Source organism: Salvelinus fontinalis, chromosome 10, assembly GCF_029448725.1.
Source record: "Salvelinus fontinalis isolate EN_2023a chromosome 10, ASM2944872v1, whole genome shotgun sequence".
In the NCBI taxonomy this organism is placed as follows: Eukaryota; Metazoa; Chordata; class Actinopteri; order Salmoniformes; family Salmonidae; genus Salvelinus; species Salvelinus fontinalis.
The window spans coordinates 49,622,770-49,640,608 of NC_074674.1; the positions used below are offsets into that span (position 1 = coordinate 49,622,770).

A 17,839-nucleotide genomic window follows, 5' to 3' on the forward strand; every position below is an offset into this window, starting at 1 on the left:
GGGGCAACTGCCACAAGCAGGAACAAGGATGAGGTGGCCGAGTGGTTAAGGCGATGGACTGCTAATCCATTGTGCTATGCACGCATGGATTCGAATCCCATCCTCATCGTGTGCACAAAATAAACTTGGTTTTGTATGGCATTGGAAGATTTTGACTCTGGCAAACACTGATAAGATGGCCCACTGCCACCGCGAAAGCACAGGACTTGGTATCTGAGTGGTGAAGCCGATGAACTACATGTGTGGATTGGAACACAAACATCTTCGCAAAACAGATGTTTTTTCTTCTCTTGCATGGCCCCACATGAATATAGAATCCCTGCACAATCCTAGAACGACTGATAAGATTCAGAAATTGAAGAATAGCTTTACCAAGGGCAACCTCAACGGTGGGATATGAACCGAAACCTCCCCACACTTAATCAAGCACTGTAGACCACTAGGCCTGACAACACATTTTTTAAATGTCTCGATGGGATCGACACATGGCCCTGCAATTGCTATGCTTAACTTTCATTGATTTCAATCAAGGGTTTAAATACAGCAACTACAATTTGTGGGGGCAACTGCCACAAGCAGGAAAAAGGATGAGGTGGCGGAGTGGTTAAGGTGATGGACTGCTAATCCATTGTGCTATGCATGCATGGGTTCGAATCCCATCCTCATCGTACCTACAATAAAACTTTGGTTTGTATGGCATTGGAAGATTTTGACTCTAGCAAACACTGATAAGATGGCCCACTGCGACCGCAAAAGCACAGGACTTGGTATCTGAGTGGTGAAGCCGATGAACTACATGTGTCCATTGGAACACAAACATCTTCGCACAACAGATGTTTTTTCTTCTCTTGCATGGCCCCACATGAATATAGAATCCCTGCACAATCCTAGAGCGACTGATAAGATTCAGGAATTGAAGAATAGCTTTACCAAGGGCAACCTCAACGGTGGGATTTGAACCGAAACCTCCCCACACTTAATCAAGCACTGTAGACCACTCGGCCTGACAACACATTTTTTAAATGTCTCGATGGGATCGACACATGGCCCTGCAATTGCTATGCTTAACTTTCATTGATTTCAATCAAGGGTTTAAATACAGCAACTACAGTTTGTGGGGGCAACTGCCACCGGCAGAAAAAAGAATGAGGTGGCTGAGTGGTTAAGGCGATGGACTGCTAATCCATTGTGCTATGCACGCATGGGTTTGAATCCCATCCTCATCGTACCTACAAAAAAACTTTGGTTTTGTATGGCATTGGAAGATTTTGACTCTGGCAAACACTGATAAGATGGCCCACTGCGACCGCGAAAGCACAGGACTTGGTATCTGAGTGGTGAAGCCGATGAACTACATGTGTGGATTGGAACACAAACATCTTCGCACAACAGATGTTTTGTCTTCTCTTGCATGGCCCCACATGAATATAGAATCCCTGCACAATACTAGAGCGACTGATAAGATTCAGAAATTGAAGAATAGCTTTACCAAGGGCAACCTCAACGGTGGGATATGAACCGAAACCTCCCCACACTTAATCAAGCACTGTAGACCACTCGGCCTGACAACACATTTTTTAAATGTCTCGATGGGATCGACACATGGCCCTGTAATTGCTATGCTTAACTTTCATTGATTTCAATCAAGGGTTTAAATACAGCAACTACAGTTTGTGGGGGCAACTGCCACAAGCAGGAATAAGGATGAGGTGGCCGAGTGGTTAAAGCGATGGACTGCTAATCCATTGTGCTATGCACGCATGGGTTCGAATCCCATCCTCATCGTACCTACAAAAAAACTTTGGTTTTGTATGGCATTGGAAGATTTTGACTCTGGCAAACACTGATAAGATGGCCCACTGCGACCGCGAAAGCACAGGACTTGGTATCTGAGTGGTGAAGCCGATGAACTACATGTGTCCATTGGAACACAAACATGTTCGCACAACAGATGTTTTTTCTTCTCTTGCATGGCCCCACGTGAATATAGAATCCCTGCACAATCCTATAGCGACTGATAAGATTCAGGAATTGAAGAATAGCTTTACCAAGGGCAACCTCAACGGTGGGATTTGAACCGAAAACTCCCCACACTTAATCAAGCACTGTAGACCACTCGGCCTGACAACACATTTTTAAATGTCTCGATGGGATCGACACATGGCCCTGCAATTGCTATGCTTAACTTTCATTGATTTCAATCAAGGGTTAAATTTCAGCAACTACAGTTTGTGGGGGCAACTGCCACAAGCAGGAATAAGGATGAGGTGGGTGAGTGGTTAAGGCGATGGACTGCTAATCCATTGTGCTATGCAGGCATGGGTTCGAATCTCATCGTGTGCACAAAATAAATTTGGTTTTGTATGGCATCGGAAGATTTTGACTCTGGCTAACATTGATAAGATGGCCCACTGCCACCGCGAAAGCACAGGACTTGGTATCTGAGTGGTGAAGCCGATGAACTACATGTGTGGATTGGAACACAAACATCTTCGCAAAACAGATGTTTTTTCTTCTCTTGCATGGCCCAACATGAATAAAGAATCCCTGCACAATCCTAGAGCGACTGATTAGATTCAGAAATTGAAGAATAGCTTTACCAAGGGCAACCTCAATGGTGGGATATGAACCGAAACCTCCCCACGCTTAATCAAGCACTGTAGACCACTCGGCCTGACAACACATTTTTTAAATGTCTCGATGGGATCGACACATGGCCCTGCAATTGCTATGCTTAACTTTCATTGATTTCAATCAAGGGTTTAAATACAGCAACTACAATTTGTGGGGGCAACTGCCACAAGCAGGAAAAAGGATGAGGTGGCCGAGTGGTTAAGGCGATGGACTGCTAATCCATTGTGCTATGCACGCATGGGTTCGAATCCCATCCTCATCGTACCTACAAAAAAACTTTGGTTTTGTATGGCATTGGAAGATTTTGACTCTAGCAAACACTGATAAGATGGCCCACTGCGACCGCAAAAGCACAGGACTTGGTATCTGAGTGGTGAAGCCGATGAACTACATGTGTCCATTGGAACACAAACATCTTCGCACAACAGATGTTTTTTCTTCTCTTGCATGGCCCCACATGAATATAGAATCCCTGCACAATCCTAGAGCGACTGATAAGATTCAGGAATTGAAGAATAGCTTTACCAAGGGCAACCTCAACGGTGGGATTTGAACCGAAACCTCCCCACACTTAATCAAGCACTGTAGACCACTCGGCCTGACAACACATTTTTTAAATGTCTCGATGGGATCGACACATGGCCCTGCAATTGCTATGCTTAACTTTCATTGATTTCAATCAAGGGTTAAATTACAGCAACTACAATTTGTGGGGGCAACTGCCACAACCAGTAAAAAGGATGAGGTGGCCGAGTGGTTAAGGGGATGGACTGGTAATCCATTGTGCTATGCACGCATGGGTTCGAATCCCATCATCATCGTACCTACAAAAAAACTTTGGTTTTGTATGGCATTGGAAGATTTTGACTCTAGCAAACACTGATAAGATGGCCCACTGCGACCGCGAAAGCACAGGACTTGGTATCTGAGTGGTGAAGCCGATGAACTACATGTGTCCATTGGAACACAAACATCTTCGCACAACAGATGTTTTTTCTTCTCTTGCATGGCCCCACGTGAATATAGAATCCCTGCACAATCCTATAGCGACTGATAAGATTCAGGAATTGAAGAATAGCTTTACCAAGGGCAACCTCAACGGTGGGATTTGAACCGAAACCTCCCCCCACTTAATCAAGCACTGTAGACCACTCGGCCTGACAACACATTTTTTAAATGTCTCGATGGGATCGACACATGGCCCTGCAATTGCTATGCTTAACTTTCATTGATTTCAATCAAGGGTTAAATTACAGCAACTACAGTTTGTGGGGGCAACTGCCACAAGCAGGAACAAGGATGAGGTGGCCGAGTGGTTAAGGCGATGGACTGCTAATCCATTGTGCTATGCACGCATGGATTCGAATCCCATCCTCATCGTGTGCACAAAATAAACTTGGTTTTGTATGGCATTGGAAGATTTTGACTCTGGCAAACACTGATAAGATGGCCCACTGCCACCGCGAAAGCACAGGACTTGGTATCTGAGTGGTGAAGCCGATGAACTACATGTGTGGATTGGAACACAAACATCTTCGCAAAACAGATGTTTTTTCTTCTCTTGCATGGCCCCACATGAATATAGAATCCCTGCACAATCCTAGAACGACTGATAAGATTCAGAAATTGAAGAATAGCTTTACCAAGGGCAACCTCAACGGTGGGATATGAACCGAAACCTCCCCACACTTAATCAAGCACTGTAGACCACTAGGCCTGACAACACATTTTTTAAATGTCTCGATGGGATCGACACATGGCCCTGCAATTGCTATGCTTAACTTTCATTGATTTCAATCAAGGGTTTAAATACAGCAACTACAATTTGTGGGGGCAACTGCCACAAGCAGGAAAAAGGATGAGGTGGCGGAGTGGTTAAGGTGATGGACTGCTAATCCATTGTGCTATGCATGCATGGGTTCGAATCCCATCCTCATCGTACCTACAATAAAACTTTGGTTTGTATGGCATTGGAAGATTTTGACTCTAGCAAACACTGATAAGATGGCCCACTGCGACCGCAAAAGCACAGGACTTGGTATCTGAGTGGTGAAGCCGATGAACTACATGTGTCCATTGGAACACAAACATCTTCGCACAACAGATGTTTTTTCTTCTCTTGCATGGCCCCACATGAATATAGAATCCCTGCACAATCCTAGAGCGACTGATAAGATTCAGGAATTGAAGAATAGCTTTACCAAGGGCAACCTCAACGGTGGGATTTGAACCGAAACCTCCCCACACTTAATCAAGCACTGTAGACCACTCGGCCTGACAACACATTTTTTAAATGTCTCGATGGGATCGACACATGGCCCTGCAATTGCTATGCTTAACTTTCATTGATTTCAATCAAGGGTTTAAATACAGCAACTACAGTTTGTGGGGGCAACTGCCACCGGCAGAAAAAAGAATGAGGTGGCTGAGTGGTTAAGGCGATGGACTGCTAATCCATTGTGCTATGCACGCATGGGTTTGAATCCCATCCTCATCGTACCTACAAAAAAACTTTGGTTTTGTATGGCATTGGAAGATTTTGACTCTGGCAAACACTGATAAGATGGCCCACTGCGACCGCGAAAGCACAGGACTTGGTATCTGAGTGGTGAAGCCGATGAACTACATGTGTGGATTGGAACACAAACATCTTCGCACAACAGATGTTTTGTCTTCTCTTGCATGGCCCCACATGAATATAGAATCCCTGCACAATACTAGAGCGACTGATAAGATTCAGAAATTGAAGAATAGCTTTACCAAGGGCAACCTCAACGGTGGGATATGAACCGAAACCTCCCCACACTTAATCAAGCACTGTAGACCACTCGGCCTGACAACACATTTTTTAAATGTCTCGATGGGATCGACACATGGCCCTGTAATTGCTATGCTTAACTTTCATTGATTTCAATCAAGGGTTTAAATACAGCAACTACAGTTTGTGGGGGCAACTGCCACAAGCAGGAATAAGGATGAGGTGGCCGAGTGGTTAAAGCGATGGACTGCTAATCCATTGTGCTATGCACGCATGGGTTCGAATCCCATCCTCATCGTACCTACAAAAAAACTTTGGTTTTGTATGGCATTGGAAGATTTTGACTCTGGCAAACACTGATAAGATGGCCCACTGCGACCGCGAAAGCACAGGACTTGGTATCTGAGTGGTGAAGCCGATGAACTACATGTGTCCATTGGAACACAAACATGTTCGCACAACAGATGTTTTTTCTTCTCTTGCATGGCCCCACGTGAATATAGAATCCCTGCACAATCCTATAGCGACTGATAAGATTCAGGAATTGAAGAATAGCTTTACCAAGGGCAACCTCAACGGTGGGATTTGAACCGAAAACTCCCCACTCTTAATCAAGCACTGTAGACCACTCGGCCTGACAACACATTTTTAAATGTCTCGATGGGATCGACACATGGCCCTGCAATTGCTATGCTTAACTTTCATTGATTTCAATCAAGGGTTAAATTTCAGCAACTACAGTTTGTGGGGGCAACTGCCACAAGCAGGAATAAGGATGAGGTGGGTGAGTGGTTAAGGCGATGGACTGCTAATCCATTGTGCTATGCAGGCATGGGTTCGAATCTCATCGTGTGCACAAAATAAATTTGGTTTTGTATGGCATCGGAAGATTTTGACTCTGGCTAACATTGATAAGATGGCCCACTGCCACCGCGAAAGCACAGGACTTGGTATCTGAGTGGTGAAGCCGATGAACTACATGTGTGGATTGGAACACAAACATCTTCGCAAAACAGATGTTTTTTCTTCTCTTGCATGGCCCAACATGAATAAAGAATCCCTGCACAATCCTAGAGCGACTGATTAGATTCAGAAATTGAAGAATAGCTTTACCAAGGGCAACCTCAATGGTGGGATATGAACCGAAACCTCCCCACGCTTAATCAAGCACTGTAGACCACTCGGCCTGACAACACATTTTTTAAATGTCTCGATGGGATCGACACATGGCCCTGCAATTGCTATGCTTAACTTTCATTGATTTCAATCAAGGGTTTAAATACAGCAACTACAATTTGTGGGGGCAACTGCCACAAGCAGGAAAAAGGATGAGGTGGCCGAGTGGTTAAGGCGATGGACTGCTAATCCATTGTGCTATGCACGCATGGGTTCGAATCCCATCCTCATCGTACCTACAAAAAAACTTTGGTTTTGTATGGCATTGGAAGATTTTGACTCTGGCAATCACTGATAAGATGGCCCACTGCGACCGCGAAAGCACAGGACTTGGTATCTGAGTGGTGAAGCCGATGAACTACATGTGTCCATTGGAACACAAACATCTTCGCACAACAGATGTTTTTTCTTCTCTTGCATGGCCCCACGTGAATATAGAATCCCTGCACAATCCTATAACGACTGATAAGATTCAGGAATTGAAGAATAGCTTTACCAAGGGCAACCTCAACGGTGGGATTTGAACCGAAACCTCCCCACACTTAATCAAGCACTGTAGACCACTCGGCCTGACAACACATTTTTTAAATGTCTCGATGGGATCGACACATGGCCCTGCAATTGCTATGCTTAACTTTAAATTAATTTCAATCAAGGGTTAAATTACAGCAACTACAGTTTGTGGGGGCAACTGCCACAAGCAGGAACAAGGATGAGGTGGCCGAGTGGTTAAGGCGATGGACTGCTAATCCGTTGTGCTATGCACGCATGGGTTCGAATGCCATCCTCATCGTGTGCACAAAAAAAGATTGGTTTTGTATGGCATTGGAAGATTTTGACTCTGGCAAACATTGATAAGATGGCCCACTGCCACCGCGAAAGCACAGGACTTGGTATCTGAGTGGTGAAGCCGATGAACTACATGTGTGGATTGGAACACAAACATCTTCGCAAAACAGATGTTTTTTCTTCTCTTGCATGGCCCCACATGAATAAAGAATCCCTGCACAATCCTAGAGCGACTGATAAGATTCAGAAATTGAAGAATAGCTTTACCAAGGGCAACCTCAATGGTGGGATACGAACCGAAACCTCCCCACACTTAATCAAGCACTGTACACCACTCGGCCTGACAACACAATTGTTAAATGTCTCGATGGGATCGACACATGACCCTGCAATTGCTATGCTTAACTCTCTTTGATTTCAATCAAGGGTTTAAATACAGCAACTACAATTTGTGGGGGCAACTGCCACAAGCAGGAAAAAGGATGAGGTGGCCGAGTGGTTAAGGCGATGGACTGCTAATCCATTGTGCTATGCACGCATGGGTTCGAATCCCATCCTCATCGTACCTACAAAAAAACTTTGGTTTTGTATGGCATTGGAAGATTTTGACTCTGGCAATCACTGATAAGATGGCCCACTGCGACCGCGAAAGCACAGGACTTGGTATCTGAGTGGTGAAGCCGATGAACTACATGTGTCCATTGGAACACAAACATCTTCGCACAACAGATGTTTTTTCTTCTCTTGCATGGCCCCACGTGAATATAGAATCCCTGCACAATCCTATAACGACTGATAAGATTCAGGAATTGAAGAATAGCTTTACCAAGGGCAACCTCAACGGTGGGATTTGAACCGAAACCTCCCCACACTTAATCAAGCACTGTAGACCACTCGGCCTGACAACACATTTTTTAAATGTCTCGATGGGATCGACACATGGCCCTGCAATTGCTATGCTTAACTTTAAATTAATTTCAATCAAGGGTTAAATTACAGCAACTACAGTTTGTGGGGGCAACTGCCACAAGCAGGAACAAGGATGAGGTGGCCGAGTGGTTAAGGCGATGGACTGCTAATCCGTTGTGCTATGCACGCATGGGTTCGAATGCCATCCTCATCGTGTGCACAAAAAAAGATTGGTTTTGTATGGCATTGGAAGATTTTGACTCTGGCAAACATTGATAAGATGGCCCACTGCCACCGCGAAAGCACAGGACTTGGTATCTGAGTGGTGAAGCCGATGAACTACATGTGTGGATTGGAACACAAACATCTTCGCAAAACAGATGTTTTTTCTTCTCTTGCATGGCCCCACATGAATAAAGAATCCCTGCACAATCCTAGAGCGACTGATAAGATTCAGAAATTGAAGAATAGCTTTACCAAGGGCAACCTCAATGGTGGGATACGAACCGAAACCTCCCCACACTTAATCAAGCACTGTACACCACTCGGCCTGACAACACAATTGTTAAATGTCTCGATGGGATCGACACATGACCCTGCAATTGCTATGCTTAACTCTCTTTGATTTCAATCAAGGGTTTAAATACAGCAACTACAATTTGTGGGGGCAACTGCCACAAGCAGGAAAAAGGATGAGGTGGCCGAGTGGTTAAGGCGATGGACTGCTAATCCATTGTGCTATGCATGCATGGTTTTGAATCCCATCCTCATCGTACCTACAATAAAACTTTGGTTTTGTATGGCATTGGAAGATTTTGACTCTGGCAAACACTGATAAGATGGCCCACTGCGACCACGAAATCACAGGACTTGGTATCTGAGTGGTGAAGCCGATGAACTACATGTGTGGATTGGAACACAAACATCTTCGCAAAACAGATTTTTTGTCTTCTCTTGCATGGCCCCACATGAATATAGAATCCCTGCACAATCCTAGAGCAAACTGATAAGATTCAGGAATTGAAGAATAGCTTTACCAAGGGCAACCTCAACGGTGGGATTTGAACCGAAACCTCCCCACACTTAATCAAGCACTGTACACCACTCGGCCTGACAACACAATTGTTAAATGTCTCGATGGGATCGACACATGGCCCTGCAATTGCTATGCTTAACTCTCTTTGATTTCAATCAAGGGTTTAAATACAGCAACTACAGTTTGTGGGGGCAACTGCCACAAGACTGAAATAGGATGAGGTGGCCGAGAGGTTAAGGTGATGGACTGCTAATCCATTGTGCTATGCATGCATGGGTTCGAATACCATCCTCATCGTGTGCACAAAAAAAGATTGGTTTTGTATGGCATTTGAAGATTTTGACTCTGGCAAACACTGATAAGATGGCCCACTGCGACCGCGAAAGCACAGGACTTGGTATCTGAGTGGTGAAGCCGATGAACTACATGTGTCCATTGGAACACAAACATGTTCGCACAACAGATGTTTTTTCTTCTCTTGCATGGCCCCACGTGAATATAGAATCCCTGCACAATCCTATAGCGACTGATAAGATTCAGGAATTGAAGAATAGCTTTACCAAGGGCAACCTCAACGGTGGGATTTGAACCGAAACCTCCCCACACTTAATCAAGCACTGTACACCACTCGGCCTGACAACACAATTGTTAAATGTCTCGATGGGATCGACACATGACCCTGCAATTGCTATGCTTAACTCTCTTTGATTTCAATCAAGGGTTTAAATACAGCAACTACAATTTGTGGGGGCAAATGCCACAAGCAGGAATAAGGATGAGGTGGCGGAGTGGTTAAGGCGATGGACTGCTAATCCATTGTGCTATGCATGCATGGGTTTGAATCCCATCCTCATCGTTCCTACAATAAAACTTTGGTTTTGTATGGCATTGGAAGATTTTGACTCTGGCAAACACTGATAAGATGGCCCACTGCGACCACGAAAGCACAGGACTTGGTATCTGAGTGGTGAAGCCGATGAACTACATGTGTGGATTGGAACACAAACATCTTCGCAAAACAGATGTTTTTTCTTCTCTTGCATGGCCCCACGTGAATATAGAATCCCTGCACAATCCTATAGCGACTGATAAGATTCAGGAATTGAAGAATAGCTTTACCAAGGGCAACCTCAACGGTGGGATTTGAACCGAAACCTCCCCACACTTAATCAAGCACTGTACACCACTCGGCCTGACAACACAATTGTTAAATGTCTCGATGGGATCGACACATGGCCCTGCAATTGCTATGCTTAACTCTCTTTGATTTCAATCAAGGGTTTAAATACAGCAACTACAGTTTGTGGGGGCAACTGCCACAAGACTGAAATAGGATGAGGTGGCCGAGAGGTTAAGGCGATGGACTGCTAATCCATTGTGCTATGCATGCATGGGTTTGAATCCCATCCTCATCGTACCTACAAAAAAACTTTGGTTTTGTATGGCATTGGAAGATTTTGACTCTGGCAAACACTGATAAGATGGCCCACTGCGACCACGAAAGCACAGGACTTGGTATCTGAGTGGTGAAGCCGATGAACTACATGTGTGGATTGGAACACAAACATCTTCGCAAAACAGATGTTTTGTCTTCTCTTGCATGGCCCCACATGAATATAGAATCCCTGCACAATCCTAGAGCAAACTGATAAGATTCAGGAATTGAAGAATAGCTTTACCAAGGGCAACCTCAACGGTGGGATTTGAACCGAAACCTCCCCACACTTAATCAAGCACTGTACACCACTCGGCCTGACAACACAATTGTTAAATGTCTCGATGGGATCGACACATGGCCCTGCAATTGCTATGCTTAACTCTCTTTGATTTCAATCAAGGGTTTAAATTACAGCAACTACAGTTTGTGGGGGCAACTGCCACAAGACTGAAATAGGATGAGGTGGCCGAGTGGTTAAGGCGATGGACTGCTAATCCATTGTGCTATGCACGCATGGGTTCGAATCCCATCCTCATCGTCTGCACAAAAAAAGATTGGTTTTGTATGGCATTGGAAGATTTTGACTCTGGCAAACACTGATAAGATGGCCCACTGCGACCGCGAAAGCACAGGACTTGGTATCTGAGTGGTGAAGCCGATGAACTACATGTGTCCATTGGAACACAAACATCTTCGCACAACAGATGTTTTGTCTTCTCTTGCATGGCCCCACATGAATATAGAATCCCTGCACAATCCTAGAGCGACTGATAAGATTCAGAAATTGAAGAATAGCTTTACCAAGGGCAACCTTAACGGTGGGATATGAACCGAAACCTCCCCACACTTAATCAAGCACTGTAGACCACTCGGCCTAACAACACATTTTTTAAATGTCTCGATGGGATCGACACATGGCCCTGCAATTGCTATGCTTAACTTTCATTGATTTCAATCAAGGTTTTAAATACAGCAACTACAATTTGTGGGGGCAACTGCCACAACCAGGAAAAAGGATGAGGTGGCCGAGTGGTTAAGGCGATGGACTGCTAATCCATTGTGCTATGCATGCATGGGTTTGAATCCCATCCTCATCGTACCTACAATAAAACTTTGGTTTGTATGGCATTGGAAGTTTTTGACTCTGGCAAACACTGATAAGATGGCCCACTGCGACCACGAAAGCACAGGACTTGGTATCTGAGTGGTGAAGCCGATGAACTACATGTGTGGATTGGAACACAAACATCTTCGCAAAACAGATGTTTTGTCTTCTCTTGCATGGCCCCACATGAATATAGAATCCCTGCACAATCCTAGAGCAAACTGATAAGATTCAGGAATTGAAGAATAGCTTTACCAAGGGCAACCTCAACGGTGGGATTTGAACCGAAACCTCCCCACACTTAATCAAGCACTGTAGACCACTCGGCCTGACAACACATTTTTTAAATGTCTCGATGGGATCGACACATGGCCCTGCAATTGCTATGCTTAACTTTCATTGATTTCAATCAAGGGTTTAAATACAGCAACTACAATTTGTGGGGGCAACTGCCACAAGCAGGAAAAAGGATGAGGTGGCCGAGTGGTTAAGGCGATGGACTGCTAATCCATTGTGCTATGCACGCATGGGTTCGAATCCCATCCTCATCGTACCTACAATGAAAGTTTGGTTTTGTATGGCATTGGAAGATTTTGACTCTGGCAAACACTGATAAGATGGCCCACTGCGACCACGAAAGCACAGGACTTGGTATCTGAGTGGTGAAGCCGATGAACTACATGTGTGGATTGGAACACAAACATCTTCGCAAAACAGATGTTTTGTCTTCTCTTGCATGGCCCCACATGAATATAGAATCCCTGCACAATCCTAGAGCAAACTGATAAGATTCAGGAATTGAAGAATAGCTTTACCAAGGGCAACCCCAACGGTGGGATTTGAACCGAAACCTCCCCACACTTAATCAAGCACTGTACACCATTCGGCCTGACAACACAATTGTTAAATGTCTCGATGGGATCGACACATGGCCCTGCAATTGCTATGCTTAACTCTCTTTGATTTCAATCAAGGGTTTAAATTACAGCAACTACAGTTTGTGGGGGCAACTGCCACAAGACTGAAAAAGGATGAGGTGGCCGAGTGGTTAAGGCAATGGACTGCTAATCCATTGTTCTATGCACGCATGTGTTCGTATCCCATCCTCATCGTGTGCACAAAAAAAGACTGGTTTTGTATGGCATTGGAAGATTTTGACTCTGGCAAACATTGATAAGATGGCCCACTGCCACCGCGAAAGCACAGGACTTGGTATCTGAGTGGTGAAGCCGATGAACTACATGTGTGGATTGGAACACAAACATCTTCGCAAAACAGATGTTTTTTCTTCTCTTGCATGGCCCCACATGAATATAGAATCCCTGCACAATGCTAGAGCGACTGATAAGATTCAGAAATTGAAGAATAGCTTTACCAAGGGCAACCTCAACGGTGGGATATGAACCGAAACCTCCCCACACTTAATCAAGCACTGTAGACAACTCTGCCTGACAACACAATTTTTAAATGTCTCGATGGGATCGACACATGGCCCTGCAATTGCTATGCTTAACTTTCATTGATTTCAATCAAGGGTTTAAATACAGCAACTACAATTTGTGGGGGCAACTGCCACAAGCAGGAAAAAGGATGAGGTGGCTGAGTGGTTAAGGCGATGGACTGCTAATCTATTGTGCTATGCACGCATGGGTTCGAATCCCATCCTCATCGTACCTACAATAAAACTTTGGTTTTGTATGGCATTGGAAGATTTTGATTCTGGCAAACACTAATAAGATGGCCCACTGCGACCGCGAAAGCACAGGACTTGGTATCTGAGTGGTGAAGCCGATGAACTACATGTTTGGATTGGAACACAAACATCTTCGCAAAACAGATGTTTTGTCTTCTCTTGCATGGCCCCACATGAATATAGAATCCCTGCACAATCCTATAGCGACTGATAAGATTCAGGAATTGAAGAATAGCTTTACCAAGGGCAACCTCAACGGTGGGATTTGAACCGAAAACTCCCCACACTTAATCAAGCACTGTAGACCACTCGGCCTGACAACACATTTTTTAAATGTCTCGATGGGATCGACACATGGCCCTGCAATTGCTATGCTTAACTTTCATTGATTTCAATCAAGGGTTAAATTTCAGCAACTACAGTTTGTGGGGGCAACTGCCACAAGCAGGAATAAGGATGAGGTGGCCGAGTGGTTAAGGCGATGGACTGCTAATCCATTGTGCTATGCACGCATGGGTTCGAATCCCATCCTCATCGTACCTACAATGAAAGTTTGGTTTTGTATGGCATTGGAAGATTTTGACTCTGGCAAACACTGATAAGATGGCCCACTGCGACCACGAAAGCACAGGACTTGGTATCTGAGTGGTGAAGCCGATGAACTACATGTGTGGATTGGAACACAAACATCTTCGCAAAACAGATGTTTTTTCTTCTCTTGCATGGCCCCACATGAATATAGAATCCCTGCACAATCCTAGAGCAAACTGATAAGATTCAGGAATTGAAGAATAGCTTTACCAAGGGCAACCTCAACGGTGGGATATGAACCGAAACCTCCCCACACTTAATCAAGCACTGTAGACCACTCGGCCTGACAACACATTTTTTAAATGTCTCGATGGGATCGACACATGGCCCTGCAATTACTATGCTTAACTTTCATTGATTTCAATCAAGGGTTTAAATACAGCAACTACAATTTGTGGGGGCAACTGCCACAACCAGGAAAAAGGATGAGGTGGCCGAGTGGTTAAGGCAATGGACTGCTAATCCATTGTGCTATGCACGCATGGGTTCGAATCCCATCCTCATCGTACCTACAAAAAAACTTTGGTTTTGTATGGCATTGGAAGATTTTGACTCTGGCAAACACTGATAAGATGGCCCACTGCGACCGCGAAAGCACAGGACTTGGTATCTGAGTGGTGAAGCCGATGAACTACATGTGTCCATTGGAACACAAACATGTTCGCACAACAGATGTTTTTTCTTCTCTTGCATGGCCCCACGTGAATATAGAATCCCTGCACAATCCTATAGCGACTGATAAGATTCAGGAATTGAAGAATAGCTTTACCAAGGGCAACCTCAACGGTGGGATTTGAACCGAAAACTCCCCACACTTAATCAAGCACTGTAGACCACTCGGCCTGACAACACATTTTTTAAATGTCTCGATGGGATCGACACATGGCCCTGCAATTGCTATGCTTAACTTTCATTGATTTCAATCAAGGGTTAAATTTCAGCAACTACAGTTTGTGGGGGCAACTGCCACAAGCAGGAATAAGGATGAGGTGGCCGAGTGGTTAAGGCGATGGACTGCTAATCCATTGTGCTATGCAGGCATGGGTTCGAATCTCATCGTGTGCACAAAATAAATTTGGTTTTGTATGGCATTGGAAGATTTTGAATCTGGCAAACGTTGATAAGATGGCCCACTGCCACCGCGAAAGCACAGGACTTGGTATCTGAGTGGTGAAGCCGATGAACTACATGTGTGGATTGGAACACAAACATCTTCGCAAAACAGATGTTTTTTCTTCTCTTGCATGGCCCCACATGAATATAGAATCCCTGCAAAATGCTAGAGCGACTGATAAGATTCAGAAATTGAAGAATAGCTTTACCAAGGGCAACCTCAACGGTGGGATATGAACCGAAAACTCCCCACACTTAATCAAGCACTGTAGACCACTCGGCCTGACAACACATTTTTTAAATGTCTCGATGGGATCGACACATGGCCCTGCAATTGCTATGCTTAACTTTCATTGATTTCAATCAAGGGTTAAATTTCAGCAACTACAGTTTGTGGGGGCAACTGCCACAAGCAGGAATAAGGATGAGGTGGCCGAGTGGTTAAGGCGATGGACTGCTAATCCATTGTGCTATGCAGGCATGGGTTCGAATCTCATCGTGTGCACAAAATAAATTTGGTTTTGTATGGCATTGGAAGATTTTGAATCTGGCAAACACTGATAAGATGGCCCACTGCCACCGTGAAAGCACAGGACTTGGTATCTGAGTGGTGAAGCCGATGAACTACATGTGTGGATTGGAACACAAACATCTTCGCAAAACAGATGTTTTGTCTTCTCTTGCATGGCCCCACATGAATATAGAATCCCTGCACAATCCTAGAGCGACTGATAAGATTCAGAAATTGAAGAATAGCTTTACCAAGGGCAACCTCAACGGTGGGATATGAACCGAAACCTCCCCACACTTAATCAAGCACTGTAGACCACTCGGCCTGACAACACATTTTTTAAATGTCTCGATGGGATCGACACATGGCCCTGCAATTGCTATGCTTAACTTTCATTGATTTCAATCAAGGGTTTAAATTACAGCAACTACAATTTGTGGGGGCAACTGCCACAACCAGGAAAAAGGATGAGGTGGCCGAGTGGTTAAAGTGATGGACTGCTAATCCATTGTGCTATGCACGCATGGGTTCGAATCCCATCCTCATCGTACCTACAATGAAAGTTTGGTTTTGTATGGCATTGGAAGATTTTGACTCTGGCAAACACTGATAAGATGGCCCACTGCGACCACGAAAGCACAGGACTTGGTATCTGAGTGGTGAAGCCGATGAACTACATGTGTGGATTGGAACACAAACATCTTCGCACAACAGATGTTTTTTCTTCTCTTGCATGGCCCCACGTGAATATAGAATCCCTGCACAATCCTATAGCGACTGATAAGATTCAGGAATTGAAGAATAGCTTTACCAAGGGCAACCTCAACGGTGGGATTTGAACCGAAAACTCCCCACACTTAATCAAGCACTGTAGACCACTCGGCCTGACAACACATTTTTTAAATGTCTCGATGGGATCGACACATGGCCCTGCAATTGCTATGCTTAACTTTCATTGATTTCAATCAAGGGTTAAATTTCAGCAACTACAGTTTGTGGGGGCAACTGCCACAAGCAGGAATAAGGATGAGGTGGCCGAGTGGTTAAGGCGATGGACTGCTAATCCATTGTGCTATGCAGGCATGGGTTCGAATCTCATCGTGTGCACAAAATAAATTTGGTTTTGTATGGCATTGGAAGATTTTGAATCTGGCAAACACTGATAAGATGGCCCACTGCCACCGTGAAAGCACAGGACTTGGTATCTGAGTGGTGAAGCCGATGAACTACATGTGTGGATTGGAACACAAACATCTTCGCAAAACAGATGTTTTGTCTTCTCTTGCATGGCCCCACATGAATATAGAATCCCTGCACAATCCTAGAGCGACTGATAAGATTCAGAAATTGAAGAATAGCTTTACCAAGGGCAACCTCAACGGTGGGATATGAACCGAAACCTCCCCACACTTAATCAAGCACTGTAGACCACTCGGCCTGACAACACATTTTTTAAATGTCTCGATGGGATCGACACATGGCCCTGCAATTGCTATGCTTAACTTTCATTGATTTCAATCAAGGGTTTAAATTACAGCAACTACAATTTGTGGGGGCAACTGCCACAACCAGGAAAAAGGATGAGGTGGCCGAGTGGTTAAAGTGATGGACTGCTAATCCATTGTGCTATGCACGCATGGGTTCGAATCCCATCCTCATCGTACCTACAATGAAAGTTTGGTTTTGTATGGCATTGGAAGATTTTGACTCTGGCAAACACTGATAAGATGGCCCACTGCGACCACGAAAGCACAGGACTTGGTATCTGAGTGGTGAAGCCGATGAACTACATGTGTGGATTGGAACACAAACATCTTCGCAAAACAGATGTTTTGTCTTCTCTTGCATGGCCCCACATGAATATAGAATCCCTGCACAATCCTAGAGCGACTGATAAGATTCAGAAATTGAAGAATAGCTTTACCAAGGGCAACCTCAACGGTGGGATATGAACCGAAACCTCCCCACACTTAATCAAGCACTGTAGACCACTCGGCCTGACAACACATTTTTTAAATGTCTCGATGGGATCGACACATGGCCCTGCAATTGCTATGCTTAACTTTCATTGATTTCAATCAAGGGT

At 44.6% G+C, this 17,839-nt stretch overlaps 18 non-coding genes across 18 annotated transcripts; all 18 read left to right on the plus strand.

Annotated features, from left to right (window-relative positions):
• Positions 1–27: 27 nt before the first annotated feature.
• trnas-gcu (transfer RNA serine (anticodon GCU)) lies at positions 28–109 on the plus strand. The gene has a single exon. It is a non-coding gene; the product is annotated as a tRNA-Ser (tRNA).
• A 1,594-nt stretch (positions 110–1,703) lies between these two features.
• Positions 1,704–1,785, plus strand: trnas-gcu (transfer RNA serine (anticodon GCU)). The gene has a single exon. It is a non-coding gene; the product is annotated as a tRNA-Ser (tRNA).
• Positions 1,786–2,814: 1,029 nt separating this feature from the next.
• Positions 2,815–2,896, plus strand: trnas-gcu (transfer RNA serine (anticodon GCU)). The gene has a single exon. It is a non-coding gene; the product is annotated as a tRNA-Ser (tRNA).
• Positions 2,897–3,373: 477 nt separating this feature from the next.
• Positions 3,374–3,455, plus strand: trnat-ggu (transfer RNA threonine (anticodon GGU)). The gene has a single exon. It is a non-coding gene; the product is annotated as a tRNA-Thr (tRNA).
• Positions 3,456–3,932: 477 nt separating this feature from the next.
• On the plus strand, positions 3,933–4,014 carry trnas-gcu (transfer RNA serine (anticodon GCU)). Its single transcript has one exon. It is a non-coding gene; the product is annotated as a tRNA-Ser (tRNA).
• A 1,594-nt stretch (positions 4,015–5,608) lies between these two features.
• On the plus strand, positions 5,609–5,690 carry trnas-gcu (transfer RNA serine (anticodon GCU)). Its single transcript has one exon. It is a non-coding gene; the product is annotated as a tRNA-Ser (tRNA).
• Positions 5,691–6,719: 1,029 nt separating this feature from the next.
• trnas-gcu (transfer RNA serine (anticodon GCU)) lies at positions 6,720–6,801 on the plus strand. Its single transcript has one exon. It is a non-coding gene; the product is annotated as a tRNA-Ser (tRNA).
• Positions 6,802–7,279: 478 nt separating this feature from the next.
• Positions 7,280–7,361, plus strand: trnas-gcu (transfer RNA serine (anticodon GCU)). Its single transcript has one exon. It is a non-coding gene; the product is annotated as a tRNA-Ser (tRNA).
• A 477-nt stretch (positions 7,362–7,838) lies between these two features.
• trnas-gcu (transfer RNA serine (anticodon GCU)) lies at positions 7,839–7,920 on the plus strand. Its single transcript has one exon. It is a non-coding gene; the product is annotated as a tRNA-Ser (tRNA).
• Positions 7,921–8,398: 478 nt separating this feature from the next.
• On the plus strand, positions 8,399–8,480 carry trnas-gcu (transfer RNA serine (anticodon GCU)). Its single transcript has one exon. It is a non-coding gene; the product is annotated as a tRNA-Ser (tRNA).
• A 2,716-nt stretch (positions 8,481–11,196) lies between these two features.
• Positions 11,197–11,278, plus strand: trnas-gcu (transfer RNA serine (anticodon GCU)). Its single transcript has one exon. It is a non-coding gene; the product is annotated as a tRNA-Ser (tRNA).
• Positions 11,279–11,755: 477 nt separating this feature from the next.
• On the plus strand, positions 11,756–11,837 carry trnas-gcu (transfer RNA serine (anticodon GCU)). The gene has a single exon. It is a non-coding gene; the product is annotated as a tRNA-Ser (tRNA).
• A 477-nt stretch (positions 11,838–12,314) lies between these two features.
• Positions 12,315–12,396, plus strand: trnas-gcu (transfer RNA serine (anticodon GCU)). Its single transcript has one exon. It is a non-coding gene; the product is annotated as a tRNA-Ser (tRNA).
• Positions 12,397–13,434: 1,038 nt separating this feature from the next.
• On the plus strand, positions 13,435–13,516 carry trnas-gcu (transfer RNA serine (anticodon GCU)). The gene has a single exon. It is a non-coding gene; the product is annotated as a tRNA-Ser (tRNA).
• Positions 13,517–13,993: 477 nt separating this feature from the next.
• trnas-gcu (transfer RNA serine (anticodon GCU)) lies at positions 13,994–14,075 on the plus strand. The gene has a single exon. It is a non-coding gene; the product is annotated as a tRNA-Ser (tRNA).
• Positions 14,076–14,553: 478 nt separating this feature from the next.
• trnas-gcu (transfer RNA serine (anticodon GCU)) lies at positions 14,554–14,635 on the plus strand. Its single transcript has one exon. It is a non-coding gene; the product is annotated as a tRNA-Ser (tRNA).
• Positions 14,636–16,219: 1,584 nt separating this feature from the next.
• trnas-gcu (transfer RNA serine (anticodon GCU)) lies at positions 16,220–16,301 on the plus strand. Its single transcript has one exon. It is a non-coding gene; the product is annotated as a tRNA-Ser (tRNA).
• A 1,031-nt stretch (positions 16,302–17,332) lies between these two features.
• Positions 17,333–17,414, plus strand: trnas-gcu (transfer RNA serine (anticodon GCU)). The gene has a single exon. It is a non-coding gene; the product is annotated as a tRNA-Ser (tRNA).
• The last annotated feature ends 425 nt before the right edge of the window (positions 17,415–17,839 follow it).